Source organism: Castor canadensis, chromosome 3, assembly GCF_047511655.1.
Source record: "Castor canadensis chromosome 3, mCasCan1.hap1v2, whole genome shotgun sequence".
Lineage (NCBI taxonomy): Eukaryota > Metazoa > Chordata > Mammalia > Rodentia > Castoridae > Castor > Castor canadensis.
In genome coordinates, this window is record NC_133388.1 from 127,166,437 (window position 1) to 127,181,915 (window position 15,479).

The following is a 15,479-nucleotide window of genomic DNA, read 5'->3' on the forward strand; positions in this document are numbered from 1 at the left end:
TTTGGCAGGCATTTCAAAAATGAACAAAATAATCTGTCACTTCAAGGAAAACAATTGACAGTTTGATTTACAAATGATAAAATTTGAGCACTCAAGTGAAAAATCAGAATTTTTAGAAAATCTGTATTTACTGCCATGAGCCTGACAGTTTTCTAATAGTTTTTTAAAGAGTTTTTTGATTTTTTAAAATATGGTATAAAGTAATGTCAATGTTTAAAAGGTTTATGTAATTCATTGGACCAGTATTTTCCAAACAACCAATGAATGATTTTACAAAATCATAAATGAATAAAACACCCACTCAAGTGCAAGAAAGACCAATGAATTTCAGTGAAATGAAGCATAAAAATTACACTGATGCAGTTTCAGATTCCATACTGCAATTAATCTTTAAGGAACTGCAATTTGTGGAGTTTTAGTATGGTATCAAATTATCTAAAAATGGCTCTTCAGACAATTCTTCCTGCTGGGTACGGTGGCAGACACCTATAGTGCCACTTACTCAAGAGGCTGAGGCAGGAGGATATTCAATTACAATGTCCACATAAAGCCAGATCTGCTTCATGCTCTTCAACCAAACCAACAAATTACAACAGATTAGATGAGGTTCTATTTCCTCAAGCCAGGCATTAAAAATGTTTACAAAACCATAAAGTAATAACATTCGTTCTCACTTAACTTTGTTTGGGAAAATAATAATTATTTTGAACAAGTTATACTTGATTTGGGAAATAATTATCTTTCACCAAAGATATGTAGATTAACATGTGATGAATTTAATGTTATTTTAAATGAATTAAATATTCATAAAACTTAGATTGAATGTCTAACATAATAAACGTCGGCAGAAGTCACATACACAAAAGCTCTTTGGAGTTTTCAGTAAGAGTGTAAAGTGCTCTTGAGACCCTCACATTTAAGACCCACAGGTCTAAATGACTAGCATCCTCATTACTGGCCAATAACATTGAAAATGCACTATGCCTAAAATTTTATAAGATATATAAATACATTTATAAATATATATAACATTTTTACAATATAAAACATTTTTAGCATGGCAAAAACAAAAACAGAAGACCTTTCAAACATAGTACTCTGGACATGAAAAGTAATCACACTTAATCACAGAATAGAGCTAGAGATATGGTAATTTCCACTGCCAAAATCACCAAACTGCCACAGGCATCCATGACACAGGAGGACCCAGATAAGGAACCACAGACTATGTGATTTAGGCATTTTAGCCAAAATATTTGACCTTCAAGAGATGTTGGAATAGGTAGTAAAGAGAAATGAATAGAGTCCTAGAAGTTAGCATCCAGATGGCCAGGCAGTGTCAGGTAAAATAAGGAAATACCTTACTTTTGCTTTGTACTACAAGAATCCCTTAGCATCCATTTGTTCTCCTTTTTTCCAGAAGTATACTAATTACCTGCTGCACCTCCAACTACTTTGTATGAAAGTTCAGAGAGTCAAAAGCTTTCATTCATCTCATTTCAATAATCCCATGAAGTGGTTGTACAGATGGTAAAACAGTCCCTTCCTGAATCTCTGAGCTCTGGTCCAAAGCTCATCAGCACACTCCCCATTAGTGGTTCTCCACTGTGGTTCAGCGCAGCAGCATTAGCACCATTGGGAACAGGATGGAAATATGACACCTCGTGCTCACCCGGATCTCCTAAATCTGAAACACAATTTGTTTTTGTTTTTTTAATTTGTGTTACTGTGGTTTAAACTACAGGCCTCGAGCTTACTAGGAATGTGCTCTACCACTTGAGCCATTCTGTCAGCCCTGTTTTGTGTTGGGTACTGAGATAGGTTCCATTTGCCTCAGGCTGGCTTTGAACCACAACCCTGATCTCTGCACCCTGAGTATTTAGGATTACAGGTGTGAGCCACTGGCACCTGGCCATAGTTTGTGTTTTACCAAACATAATGATATTTGATCCACTGGTCTAAAAACAATATAACCAAGGCAAACACCCATTTTCCAGGACCATGGTTCTCCAGTGATAGTCTGCCAGAGCTCCATTCCACACAGTGTCTAGTTTAACAGAAACTTATCTCTCATGGATATGGAGGATAGAATTCTAAGGTCAAAGTGCTGTGGAGGTCCTCTTGGCTTATTAGCCGCCATCTCCTTGTGTGCTCACAGGGCCACATCTTAGAAGGTAGGAGAGAGACTGTCTTCTGTCCATCTTAGACACCAGTTTTACTGAATCAGGACCCCATCCTTATGTCTCCATTTAACTTTAATTACCTCCCTAAGAGTCCTATCTCCAAATAGTCACATTGGGGATTAATCAGGGCTTCAAAATACTAATTACAGGGAGCTGCAATTCAGTCCATTAAAGCAACCAAAAGGAAAATGCTCAGGCTCCCAGCCAAGGCTAATGCTGCCAGCCCAGAACTTCACCTGCAGAGCTTGTGACATGGACAAAGAGAAAGGAGTTCACTTTGGAGAGCAGTATAACTGTCAAGGGAATCCCAGCACTGACAGGGACCCAAAGCAGCTAGGCAGGACTCACAGGGGTCCCACAGATAAGCAAGGGAGGAGGCAAAGCAATTTCTGGTGCTGGTGCTGCCGCTGACTGTGGCAGTGAGTGGGCACTTATTCATGTGCCAGGCCCTGTGCTAAGTATTCCGATACACTAGCTCATTTACTCTTTGTCATCCCCATTACAGGAATGGAAACTGAGAGCTTAAAGGTTAAAGAAGCCTGTCAAGGAGTCACTGCTAGCAAGCAGCAGCAATAGGATGAGTCCCCAAGACTGCTTTCAGCGGTAGCATCTTAATCTCTACTCTCTCCCCCACTAGAATGTCAGATCCTCAACCACAGAACATGATTACAAGAGCTCCAGGCCATCTGGCACAGAACAATGGAGGGGACAGATCTTAAGGAAACACAAAAGGCCAAGAACACGTGGAACGATACTAGATTTCATGGATAATGAAAGAAATGTACCTAACAAATTGGCAAAGGACACTAATATACAGAGTTGGTGGGTACAGAAAAAAAAAAAAAAAGAATAGGCAAGTCCTACACTACTGAAGAACCATGAACTGATAGGGCCTTTCTAGGGCCACTCCAGGAACATGTACCATATTTAAGATGAAGGCTGCTATCTGTGATCTTTTCTAGGCATTTGTCCCAATGTGCACAGAGATATATCAAAGACTGACTATTAACAGCAGCAGCATCTAAGAGTGAACACTGAAATGATCTAAATGGCCATTGAAAGTGGACAAGTAAATGAAGTCACATAGAATAGGATGTAGTTGTTTGACTAAGTGAAAAGACAAACTAGAGCTCTGTACATCAATATGAGAAGATCAACTAAAAAATTCTGAAAAAAAAGTGATGACTGTATAAGAATAATATTCCTAAGTTTATCAGAGGTAAGGCCTTATACTGTCTATTTCAGATATATTTTATGGCTTGAACATTGTGGAAGAAGCATACTTTCACAATCAGCCAGATGTTAGAGAAATAATTTATGAGAAATTTTTTGCTATGTCAAATAGATACGGCTTCCATCCAAGTTCTGCTAGCTGCTGACCCTAACTGGGTTATGTACTCTCTGAAGCCTTGGTTTCCCAGTTGACAGGCAGAACACCTCCAAGGATGAGGCCGCCAGCCAGCACTCAAGATGAATTCTCTGATTCCCTTCACCTCACTCACACGTGCACCCACACTATGTGTGTCATGAGAAGAGTCCACATGACAGGCATTCCTAAGGGCAGGTACAGTATGCGCTTTGTACCCTTATTGCCCCAGAGCCTGCACAGTGCCAAGTGCAAAGAGCTAATCTATTAATTCACAGGCAAAATAACTAACTGCTAGCCTATTTAATAAACACTAATGATACAAGGAAGTGTGAATTCAAAACTAATATAAATTTTACTTTCAGAGGGATTTTTGGAAAAAAAATTATAAATCTTTGAACCTTCCATATATGTTCCAAATATTTGAAAGATACAAAACCAATACACCTGTTTAAATTTCTTAACAACTTTGGGAGTTTAAAACGAAAAGGTATTCAAATTGTCCTTACTTCTGCTTTGGAACTTTACAAAGTATTTCCAGTTCACTCATCTGAAATGAAATTGGCTTATCTGAATCAAAAAGCGAAGCCTGTCATCTCCAAAGCTCCCTATCCTATGGTGACAAATTCTTTCCCATATTCAGTTAGTAGTATTCACCGTTCCAGAGTTAGTCCAGAGTGCAATGTGCTATCCATGGGCATACACCCAATTTAAATCCATCAACTTTTAGGGTAAATTATCTTATACTTTTCAACACATTCTACCCAACTCCTGAATTGCTAAGGTTTCACTACATGCCATTTCATGGCCAAGGGTAAAGTGACAGTGAAGAAGCTGGGGTGATACACTATGACACTATGGAGGCCCATTCTGTTACAATCCTATATCGGCTTTCTCTTAACAAGTATATAGTGCTGGAAATACTCTAAAATAATAGGCAGGATCTCAGAAAAGTTCCACACAAAGTTCTTGCCACGTCCAATAACTAATGAAAGTGTTTACACTACAATCAGCAAGTAACTAAATTAAAACACCATAATGGTACACTTAATTTTCAAGCAAACAAACCACCATAACCCTAACTTAAAAATAAACTAAGGTTATGAATAGAATTCTAATTTTTTGAGACAAAAATGAGTCACCTTGACCAAATGATCAAACTCAACATTCCAGCAAATGGGAGAAATAGGCATCGTGTGCCCTGAGGTAAAATGTGTATCGCCCATGCACTGCTCAGGCCAAAAGACTTAAACTAAATCTTAACATGGAGGAAGGGGTATAATCTGATTTGTTAATTAGGACTATCTCAAAGAGAAAAGTTGTCTTTAATTCCTGAAAGCCACTAGGAGCATAACATTATTTTCTATCTCACTTGTGAAGTTTTACCAGCCATAATGTCAAAAATGATGTCCTACAGAAAAGAAAGCTGAGGACATTTTTCTCCTGTGAACAATGGTTAGCTTCCAAATAACTGTACAGAGCAGACTGTATGATATTACCGTCTGTCAAACACTGTGCGAGGCACTGGGTGTGCGTCAGCAAACATTGTAGACAATTCCCTCTTCACAGAACCTAATTATTCCAGTGAGGAGAGAGTCACACAGAATAAATAAGATACAAGGAAATAACACTAACAGACAAGTACAAGAAAAAAATACAACAGAAGGGGACAGGAAGTTTAGAGGAATGGAGTGTGGTCTCAACCAAGGTGATGAGGGGATGTGGTCTTCGCCTGACAGGGAAGGTGACACTGAGGTACAGTCTGAGAAGAGCTGAGGAGTAGGACCAGGTGGCCCCAAAGAGACAGCATCGAAGGAAGACAGATACAAAGTGGGAGTGGGAGGTGAGCTTGTGCCTGACCATTCACAGACAGCAAGAACCAAGGGCGATATCTTGACAGACAGGCACGGGAGAGAAGCCTGGGCATAGAGTGCTCTCTGATGCTGAGCTTTTACCGAAGGGAGGTGGGTCATGGTCACATTTTCAGCAAATGGATATGATCTGCCTTGGGCTGTGTTGGAAACACACTGAAAGCAGAGACCAAATAGAGACAAGAAGAGGACACACGGGCACAGCAGTAGAAAGAGATAGAAGCTGTTGAAGGAAAAGTCTGCATCACCTATGGAATACCTGTGCTGGACTGAGATCAGATTTGATGTATCATGTGAGAGAAAGAGGAGTCAAGCAGGATTCCAAGGTTTCTAAGAGCTCAATAGGACAATGGTGCTGAAATCATGGCAACTGAAAACTCCTTCCACATCAGCTGCCTCAATTTGCACCTCAAAGCCCCATGCAATAGGCTGTGATGGGTACACTGTCACCACCTTTCATGAAGGAAAGAATGGCACTTGAGTGGCTAGGTGTTTCATCCATACATAGTAGTGTTAGAAACAAAACAGGAGCCTAGATTTTCAATCCCAAGGTTAGGATTTTTTTCCCTTATTTTGTTTTGCTTGTATTTATATTTTAAGACAGAGTGTCACCTTGTACAGAACAAGGAGAAGTGCTGTCCTATGGTGTTTCAGAAGGCTCACTTGAACCAGCAGACTTGTTAACATGGACTCAGCAGCCCTAGGCAGGGAAGTTCCTTTGACCAAACGGAAGCCAGACTTAGTGGGCCCTCTGCATGCTGCAAAGTTCCCTCTCTGAGCTGGTGTCTGATTCTGTGAGGGCTACATACACGGGAAAAGCAGCAATAGTTCATGCATCTCTATTAATCAAAAATGCACTCCAAAGCTTAGCTCAAAGCTGTCAGCTCTTCACTCTGATCCCTCTTAGGAAGCAAACTGTGTCCATGTTGCTGCTGTTGTTTTTTAACCTGACCTATAAAACTCTAATGATTTCCTCACAGTTACATTTTTCACAGATCAAAGAAGATGTGTTTTAGCTATCCCACCAACTTAAAAAATGAATGTTTCTGAATATTTTCTCTTCTCAACTGGCTACCAGCAAATGCTCCCTCTGGCCCCTTCCCACTGTGCTGGTGGCACCCACTCCATCACCTGCTACTGGGTCCTTCCATTCCTTTATGAAGTACCTTTCAGCTGAGAGCTAGCTGCACCAGTTACTGCCACCCTTGCCCCTCCCGCAGGCAGGCATGGAACACATGATCACAAGTATGCTGAGGGCTATGAAAGCCAAATGCAGACCAACCTGCTGAGGCTGTGTGCCCAGGGCCTAACCAGAGCTACAGCCAGAAAAAGTTGTACATCCAAGAGCAGAGGAGGAACAGCAGCCAGCCAGGGGAGGTAAGGCAAGTGGTCAGAGAGCCAAACAGAGGACAGGTTTGAACAGTGCTTGAGGCCAAGACACGGTGGAAGGCCTAAAAATGACAGCAGTATAGCCATCCCCAGGGGCCCAGGAGTAAGCCATGTGGTGCAGAGTATTAGAGATCACCTCAAGGCCTCCCCTTCCTGATGCTATGTGTTCTGAGGCTTCCTCCTGCTGGCCCAGCCCAGGAGTCTCCAAGCTCAGGTACACTAATCTCCAGTCCCAGATTGAGAGAGCAGAAAGTCCTCCTCCCCAACCCCAATCATGTTTTTAGGCTGGGGGCTACCTTGGCCTTCTCATCAGGAAGTGGCCCATGAGACCCAGGGAAGCCCTAGGCTGACAAGGCCACACAGCAGGGTACCTGGGGTGAGTGTCATGCTGGTGAGAGCCACTCGGGGTCTGGAGAAGAGAGCCCCCACTGCCTTCCTGCTGTCGCATCTCACCCAGCAGAGCCCCTCCTGCTGAGCTGTTCCCAGTCATCATTCCCTATCCACTCTGCTGAGCGCCTCTGGACTTTTGACTCCTATCCCAGCAGTACCCCAGGGCTCAAGGCAGGGCCCTAATGGGTCTGCCCCAGAGTTGACCTTTCCCTGCAAAGTCCAAGGAACAGCCATGGCTCATGTCTTCCCCTATGGGATTCCCTGGACCCACCCCATATTAGACAGTCTTGATTTACCCACCGTTTTAGCCTGAAGCATCCCTGAAAGCTAACTGGGATTTTGGAATGAAGGCATTACTCTTTTTTGTTGCTTTACAAACTGAGGAGGAAGAGAGGAGGAAGTCACTCTGCAATTCCTGGCTTGTGTGAAGGCCATGAAAAGTCAACATACTGTGCTCATCAACAGAGAAGTAACAAGACCTGTCTTATGGGGAATGGTCACTTTGTTTACAGTATGATGAGTTTCTCCTGATATCTTCTAGAATCTTTTTTGTTTACCCCCACACAACAGTAATATAGCAGAGCTCTTCCATAATGCTGATGACCTTCCCCAATGCTTCTGGCCTCCCAATAATCTAGACACCAACACCTCAGAGACAACATTGCTTTTGTAAACAAAGTAATGGTCTGAGCCTGTCGTTCTCATTTCAGAATTCTGTGATTACATCTAAAGCCAAATTAAATATACTGATCTTAACTGCCCAATTGCCTATAAGCCACCATACTCAAGCTAAGAAAACATGCTTACAGATCCCTCAATATAGTACTTCCTCTCAACTAAAAAAAAAAAAGAAAAGAAAAAACATTTCCTTAAAATGTCCACACAAGCTTCTACCATGATTTAAAAGAGAAAGAATGCTCTCCTTTTTCAGTGATACATATTGAAGTATTTTAAAATAAAATACACTCTCTGGGATTTGCTTCTAAGTGATACAGAACATGGGGAAAGGAGAGGAGTGTGAGTTAATGGGCTTGGTGAGAGGAACACAAGGGCTAATTCACTTTTCTGTCATTTTTGCAAGATGCCACTATCTGGACATCACAGTGCTCAAATATTGAATAAATTCCTCTTTTTTTGGTATTACTTTTCCCTATAAAAGATGATGTTGCTTAGAATGAAACAAAACATCACCTTTGGAGATTAAGTTATAGAAATCCAGTCAACAAACAGTTCAAAAAAGAAACCGATAATCTTAAAGCAAATTACTCAATGAAACATTTTTTATTATTTCTTTTAAACTCCTGCTTATATATTTTCCTTCCACCAAAATTATTTTAGTTAAATAATTGTGCATGCATGTGCAGCTTTCTAAAGCTACAGTGTATGTTATTAAGAGCTACTTAGGCATTTCCAAATAACCACCTTACACCACTATCTATCTTCTAAATCATTTCTAAATATGAAAAATGCTCATAAAATGTGATATGCCAACTTACAGAATCACTGACTTTCAAGGTTGAAAAGGACATTTAAGGTTCTCTGGGTTTTGTTCTTACATTCATGTATTTGTGAAATGTGAGAAGATTTAATGGACAATTTAATGTTGTATACTACCTACATCACAAAAAGTAGCAAATACGGCTGAAGGTTTGGCTCAAGTGGTAAAGCACCTGCCTAGTAAGCGTGAGGCCCTGAGTTCAACCCCAGTAACACACACACAAAGTAGCAAATATGAAACACTAGAGAAAGCCTCCTCAGTCCACAATATTAGGATCAATAACCAGTGCTTCCTAATATCTCATTCTAAATAATTATCACTTTAGAAAACAAAATAATGGTAATATTTCTATGGCACATTATAGCTTCTATTATAGGCAATTATAGTCTACAAAGAAATTCTGTGCTCAATATCTTCCAAATAGCATGTTTTACCAGACTGTATTCAATTGTTGGAGCTTCCCTACAATTAGTGTGAAGAATAAACCATTTCTACTCCTTGCTCAACATTTAAAGTCAAAGTCATCAAATAATGAAAGATTTCATTACACCCTGAACTAACAGAGACCAATATTAATTATTATTTGAATTAACCTCTGAGCCATGGTTTTCATCAGTACTCAGAAAAGACAGGGACGATTTCTAATTACATGCTACCCTCATTATAAGTCACTAAGCAGTTAAGCTATACCTGATGAGGCTGCCTCACTTTCCCTTGAAATGGATCAGGACTCCATTATAACCTTCTCCCCTCACTGTGAGGAAATGGAATCCCACAAGCCTCTGAGACCCTTCCCCTAGGAGCTTGTTTCATCCTGTAAAGTTGCCATGAGGGACTACACATAACTCTATCAATAAAAATCCTTAAATACAAAGTAAATAGTTACTCAGTATGTATGCTTTACTCTAAAACTAGCCAGTCTCAGACTTTATTGTCCACAAGACTTTGGAGATGCTGGTAGTGCAGCAGAACTGCAGTGATCCATAGGCCAACACACCACCATGTTCACCAAATGCCAACTGGTCTACGATGTGACAAGGAAAATAATCCAACAGTAAAGAAAACTACAAATTGAAAAATGTTTCTTCCCTCTTTCACTGCCAAACCTAGTCTCCTTCTCCAAAGACAACCAATTCAGCAGTTTCCTTGCACTCCCTTCCAGCCTACAAGACTCATGAGGACACACCCATGTACACATCAAGTAGTTAAGCAGGAACTGGAGATGGACATCACAGCCCTCTGCCAATTTCTCAGCTGCACTGTTCCTCCATCAAGTTTAGGTGCTGACCTCTTGCTACCACACTACTTTCTGAGCTCTATTCTGTTTAAAATGCATCATTTTTAAATCCTAGATGTATCATAACACAAATACTTACACATTTAAAATACCACAAGATTATGGACTCAGGCATGGCATCATATGATCTCTAAAATGATGTCAAAAGGCAGTGAAAAGCAGGTTAAAAAAAAAAGGATCTGTGTTCTCAGAAACAGAAAAGACAGTGTTTCTGAATCTTAATTAGTAATTGATTTTTAATGTAACAGTATCAGTGGTATGTCAGTTTACCAACACTAAGACAGTTGGTACATCCAAGAAAGGAAAGCTTTTCATCTTCCACAAGGTAAAAGGGACAGAACTAAAGGGCACATTCTATATGAATCACCTTCTTACTCAATTATAGATAGCAGTCACAGTGCCTGTCCTCTCTGCCAGTTATTGCCTCTACTTATTGCTTCCAGCGAATGCTGTTTCCAGTCACTAGAAAGAATATTCTTGCCACCAGCAAAGCAAAGAAAAATGTTACAAATGGAAAAGACAAGAATCACAATGAATTAAGAACTTGTATTTTGACATCTAAAATTTCTTTCAAAGATCCCTTCCCCATTTATGAACAGAAGAAAACCTTTCATCTAACAAAAAGAAACTGGTACTAGAAGAATTAGTTCCCCAAAAATGCAGTGAATTTTTGTAAGCACTCCAAGAATTGTAATCATAGCATCATCATTTAGTTTAAAATTTTTTTTAATTTAAAATAAAATTATTCTCAACAACCTGTATTTGTGAATCTTTCTTCAATATCCAAGCACTAATAACATATTATAAATTCATGAATTTATGCAAAGTATTGTACTATAAAACACATCTTAAAATCCTCTGTAAAAATCACCCTTTGTGCCAGGCATAGTGGCTCGCATTTGTAATCCCCGCTATTCAGGAAGCTGAGGCAGTAGGATCACTTGAGACCAAGTATTCACACCCAGCCTGGGCAGCATAAATATATCCCATTTCAAGAAGAAAAAAAAAAAGGGAAAACAGGGGTCAGGGGAGAGAAAGGAAAGGAAAACAACAGGGAAGAGCAGAAAAGGAGAGAGGGAGAGAGGGAGGGAGGCAAGCAGAGAGAGACCATTTTGTGTTACTATGAGTATAGGTAAGACTAAATTGGAGCTTATATTATAGGCATTTAAAGTATACAAGATGTTATACTGATATACACAGTGAAATAGTTACTGTAGTCAAGCAAATTAACATGTCTATCATCTTCATAGTTACTTTGAGATAGCAATAAAGTATAACTAAGATGTTTCCTTTCACCCTCAGATACAGTTTCAATTTCTATTTTAAAACTCAAATGTACATAGGACTCATCAAACACTGGGTTAGGTGCGAGGCATTAAAAAAAGTAAACAAGAAATTCTTGATGAACTCAGTATAGTGAAAAAAGTAAGAAAGTAATGAAGACACAATGTGATTTAGCATTATAGTAATTTAGTTACAAGAGAAATACTTTTTCCCAAGAGTTTTTATTTCATTTTCAGGTCAACCAAAACCTGTGTTTGTTGTCTGCTCTGAGGACATAAAAGTAGAATGAGTAAGTTTCAGTGACGTCTACATGGTATTTATCTTCCCTGCCTTCCTCTAATTTATCTGAGTTCTAGTCATACACACACAGGATTCCCCTCATTTTAAGGGAATCCAGCATTTCCTCAAGTTAACAGAAATCTTAGAAGCTCTATAAAACACCTCCATTACTTATTAATGTTACTATTTTAGAAATTAGACCTTAACCCTTAATAGGAAAATACTAATAAAAATACTAAAATAGAGCTAGGTTGCCTTCATAGAGCTTGCAACTAGCCAGGTGTGGTGGTACATGTCTTTCATCCCAGCTACTCAAGAGGTAATGTAGTAGACTGAGAGTTTGAGGGCATGTGGGGCAGTTTAGTGAGACCCTATCTCATAAACAAAATGGCTGGGGGGTGGGGCTCGCCCTGAGCTGGATCCCCAGTACCACCAAAAAAAACCAACACCAACAACAAAACCCTCACCTTATAACTGCAGGTGGTGGGGAGGGGCCCTCGGGTATAGATAATTAAGAAGTACAAATGATTTTAGAAATAGTACAAAGATGGGCGCCAAGGGCTCACGCCTATAATCCTAGCTACTCAGGAGGCAGAGATCATGAGGATCATGGTTCAAAGCCAGCCTGGGCAAACAGTTCTCATGAGCCTATCTCGAAAACATCAATTTCAAAAACAAACAAACAAACAAACAAATAGTACAAAACAAGCATGCTATGGTCAGAGAGGAGCACCCAGGACGGAATGCTGAATCTCCCAGGGAAGGTGGGTTAGGGGAAGGTGTCAGCAAAAACCACAGATACACCAAGTTCCTGAGGCAGACGCTGCCCCTTACATTTACCTCTGTTCCTCACACTGACCAGAAAGTCTACCCCAGGGCATGTGCCCCACATAGCTAGGAAATGACTGCAAGGTAAGGAAGTTGCCTTCAGTTGGAAAGAATCAGAAACAGCTTCCAGAAGAAGAAACCTAAAACAAGCAGAATTTTGACCAAGGTTGGGTTTGGGTGGACAAAATGGTACTCAAAATATAACAAGGCAAGAACAGGAGCATGAATGAGGGCAATGACTGTTTAGGGACCGTGAATAATCCAGTTAGGTCTGGGATATATTTAAAGAGATGCCATGGATAGAAAGCTAGCTCAGCAGGAAGAACGGAAGGCCTGCATGCCAGGTGGAAGCAATCCTGGAGAAAACACAAAGCTAATATACAAGTGTGCAGTGATGAGACGTAGTTAGAGAGACCAATCAGAGTGACTGAGACTTCTCTGCATAGCCCAGCAGAAACCAGTACACACTGAAGGGTGGGCAGCCAGAGAGATGAAATTTGCAAATTTACAAGGTTCTAGAGATAGAGGGTTTCAAGAAAAGAGTCAAAGATGGAGTGGATGTTTCATTCCTGGGTGACTGGAGAAGCGCTACAAAGAAAGCTGGATGTGATACTGAGCAACAAAGCACAGCTCTCTGTCATTATCCTTTTCCAAGTAAAAATAAACACAGGCTCATTCAAAAAGCCCTCCTTGAGCACCTTCACATCTCCTCTGCTTCACCCACACCAAATTCTTCCCTTTCCATAAATACAAAACTTGTTGCTCTCCACTCCCTCCATTCCATTGACTCTCTGTCCAGCCATCATGCATGCATGCTTTAAATCCCACAAATGATGATTCCCAACAGGAAACCTCCAAACACTTTAAATGGCCATGTATGATGAACATCTTCGGTCTCAATGCTTTCATGAAGTATACACACAGTGCTTCATTCAAGTCTGTGTATACCTGGAATAAGTGCCACCTGGGTTATCTATTAATAGCTATCCAATACTGATAACCAATTCTTTATACTTAGGATTAAAATCCCTCAAAGTAAATTCTTATAGAAGGGTAACGAACTTTTTTCAATAACTTAATCTATTAATCAGTGAGATATCTGTCACATTAAGAGATCTAAGTTGTTTCATGGGGAACAAGTGAAAGAAGTAAAAGTAAGACAGTACGTGACTTAGAATCTTCAGATCTAGCAGGAATAGAAAAGTCACTCAGGGTAAAGTAGAGCTGCTACTCAAGGGAGATGACTGGATGTACAGACTCACTCAGGTGGCACTTGGGTTTGAACTCAGGGCCTCATGCTTAGGTGCTCCACCACTTGAGCCCCCTCCCCTCATTCCAGACTCACATTTTGTAGTTGTCAATATTTGCATATTCCAGCCTCCATGGATACAGGAATAAACATGTTTCAACACCACACTAGACAGCATCAAGGTGTTTCTTGTCAGCATTTATCAGATTTTACATCACAAATTAAAATCTCCTATAAAGAATCTTAATATATATTTTTAAAGATCTTCGTAAATTAGTAATTTTAAAAGAACTTCCCTTTTTCATATATGAAAATTAACTTTCAGCATGCTGACTTCGTAAAACAGCAAAATATTTTCACTTAAATCTTTTTATTTGTTTGGGTTTTTTGGGTTTTCTTCCCTTGGCAGTACTGGTGTATAACTTCAGGGCCTCACACTTTCGAGGCAGGCACTCTACCACTTGAGTCACTTGGCCAGCCTTTAAAGCTTTTTCAATCACCAAATCATGGTAAATTAAAATAGTTTTGCCTATAATCTGAAGATAAATGTGCTACTTTCTTTCTTTATGCTACAACTCTAATTCTTACACAGTTATATGACTCTTCAATAATTAGAGCAAGATCCTCTGAACAAGAAGTTCTGTAACAGGCCATTACATAATGAGTTGTCTAGCATCATTCTTTGTTCTTTCATCACCATCAGTGGTCAGATATGTTTTGGCATACTGTTTACATTATTTTTAACTATATGCAAAATTCTAGCCAAGAACTCAAATATTTCCTGGCATCCTAAAACTGTTTTACCAAGTATGTGTATTAAATACTAGAAAATGTGTCATACAAAATTCTACCTAACTACTTCCTGAATCTTACCAACTTAAGGAATTCACAGTGGTTCACCTATCTAACCCCAAATTCAAACTTTAACAACTGTAAAATATTTTGTGTAGTCATAATAAAAAATAAAATATTAAACAAAAACTTGCTGTAACATTTAACAGTTAAATCAAATGGGCAAAATTACCTCCATGTCAAAGAGTGTGTGTGTCTATCAGAGTCTCCATGTTACTTAGAGCTCCACTGCAATGGTGGGGAGGGGAGGGGACAGGAGAGGAGCGGAGGAGAGGAGAGGGAGGGAGGGAGGGAAGGAATTCACCCTTTCAGGATGCCCAAAGTGGAATAGCACTTGACTTCTTTGGAGCTGGGAGTCCTGGAACAAGTATGCCTCTTCATCTACCATGTGCATGGCCTTCAGGTATAGAAGAGTTTCAAGAGCCATTATTCCATGTAGCTTGTCTCCCTGTTTCTTCTTCTATATGTGTCACCATTATCTTTGTATCTTATTTCTAAGGCTCAAAAAGTAGGTGGTATGCATTTCTCTAAGCCCAGGCACCAAACTATTAACACAATTCTGCCATTTTTATTCTATGGGGCTTATTCGCAGATACCTTATCATAAAAGAAATCAGTAACATTCAAGAAGTAGTGAGGAATGGTTTTAATATAGTAATGTATAGTATGTTTACAACATTTAATATTTTTTCAAACTTATAAAAATAGTAAGTTGTCTTTCAGATTCAGTTTCACATTTACAGGGCTGAGGATATTAACTCAATGGTAGAGCACTTGGCTAGCAGCACAAGGGCCTTGGTTTGATCCCCAGTACCAGAAAAAAATTATGGTTAGCCCAAAGTAACAAGTCAAACTTTTCAGTCAGTAAAATTTTTCAGTGAAACCCAAAAACTAAGTAACTATCAAACTAATGCTGTGAAAGAACAAATACACATATTTACACATATATGCCTCTTTGTTCAAATAAATAATCTCTACTTTGCAAGGAAAATAG

The 15,479-nt window shown here is 39.7% G+C and overlaps 1 protein-coding gene across 14 annotated transcripts in view; it reads right to left on the minus strand.

Annotated features, from left to right (window-relative positions):
* The window catches only part of Chd7 (chromodomain helicase DNA binding protein 7), a 180,720-nt gene that overhangs the window by 142,001 nt on the left and 23,240 nt on the right, over positions 1-15,479 (minus strand). Inside the window, exon 1 of one of the 14 annotated variants that reach the window (XM_074068631.1) lies at positions 1,436-11,800. The exons of the other annotated variants lie outside the window; for them this stretch is intronic. The gene's annotated coding sequence lies outside the window, so the exon portion shown is untranslated. Of the gene's footprint in view, positions 1-1,435; positions 11,801-15,479 lie in introns of those variants that run through there. 14 annotated transcript variants of the gene reach the window in all.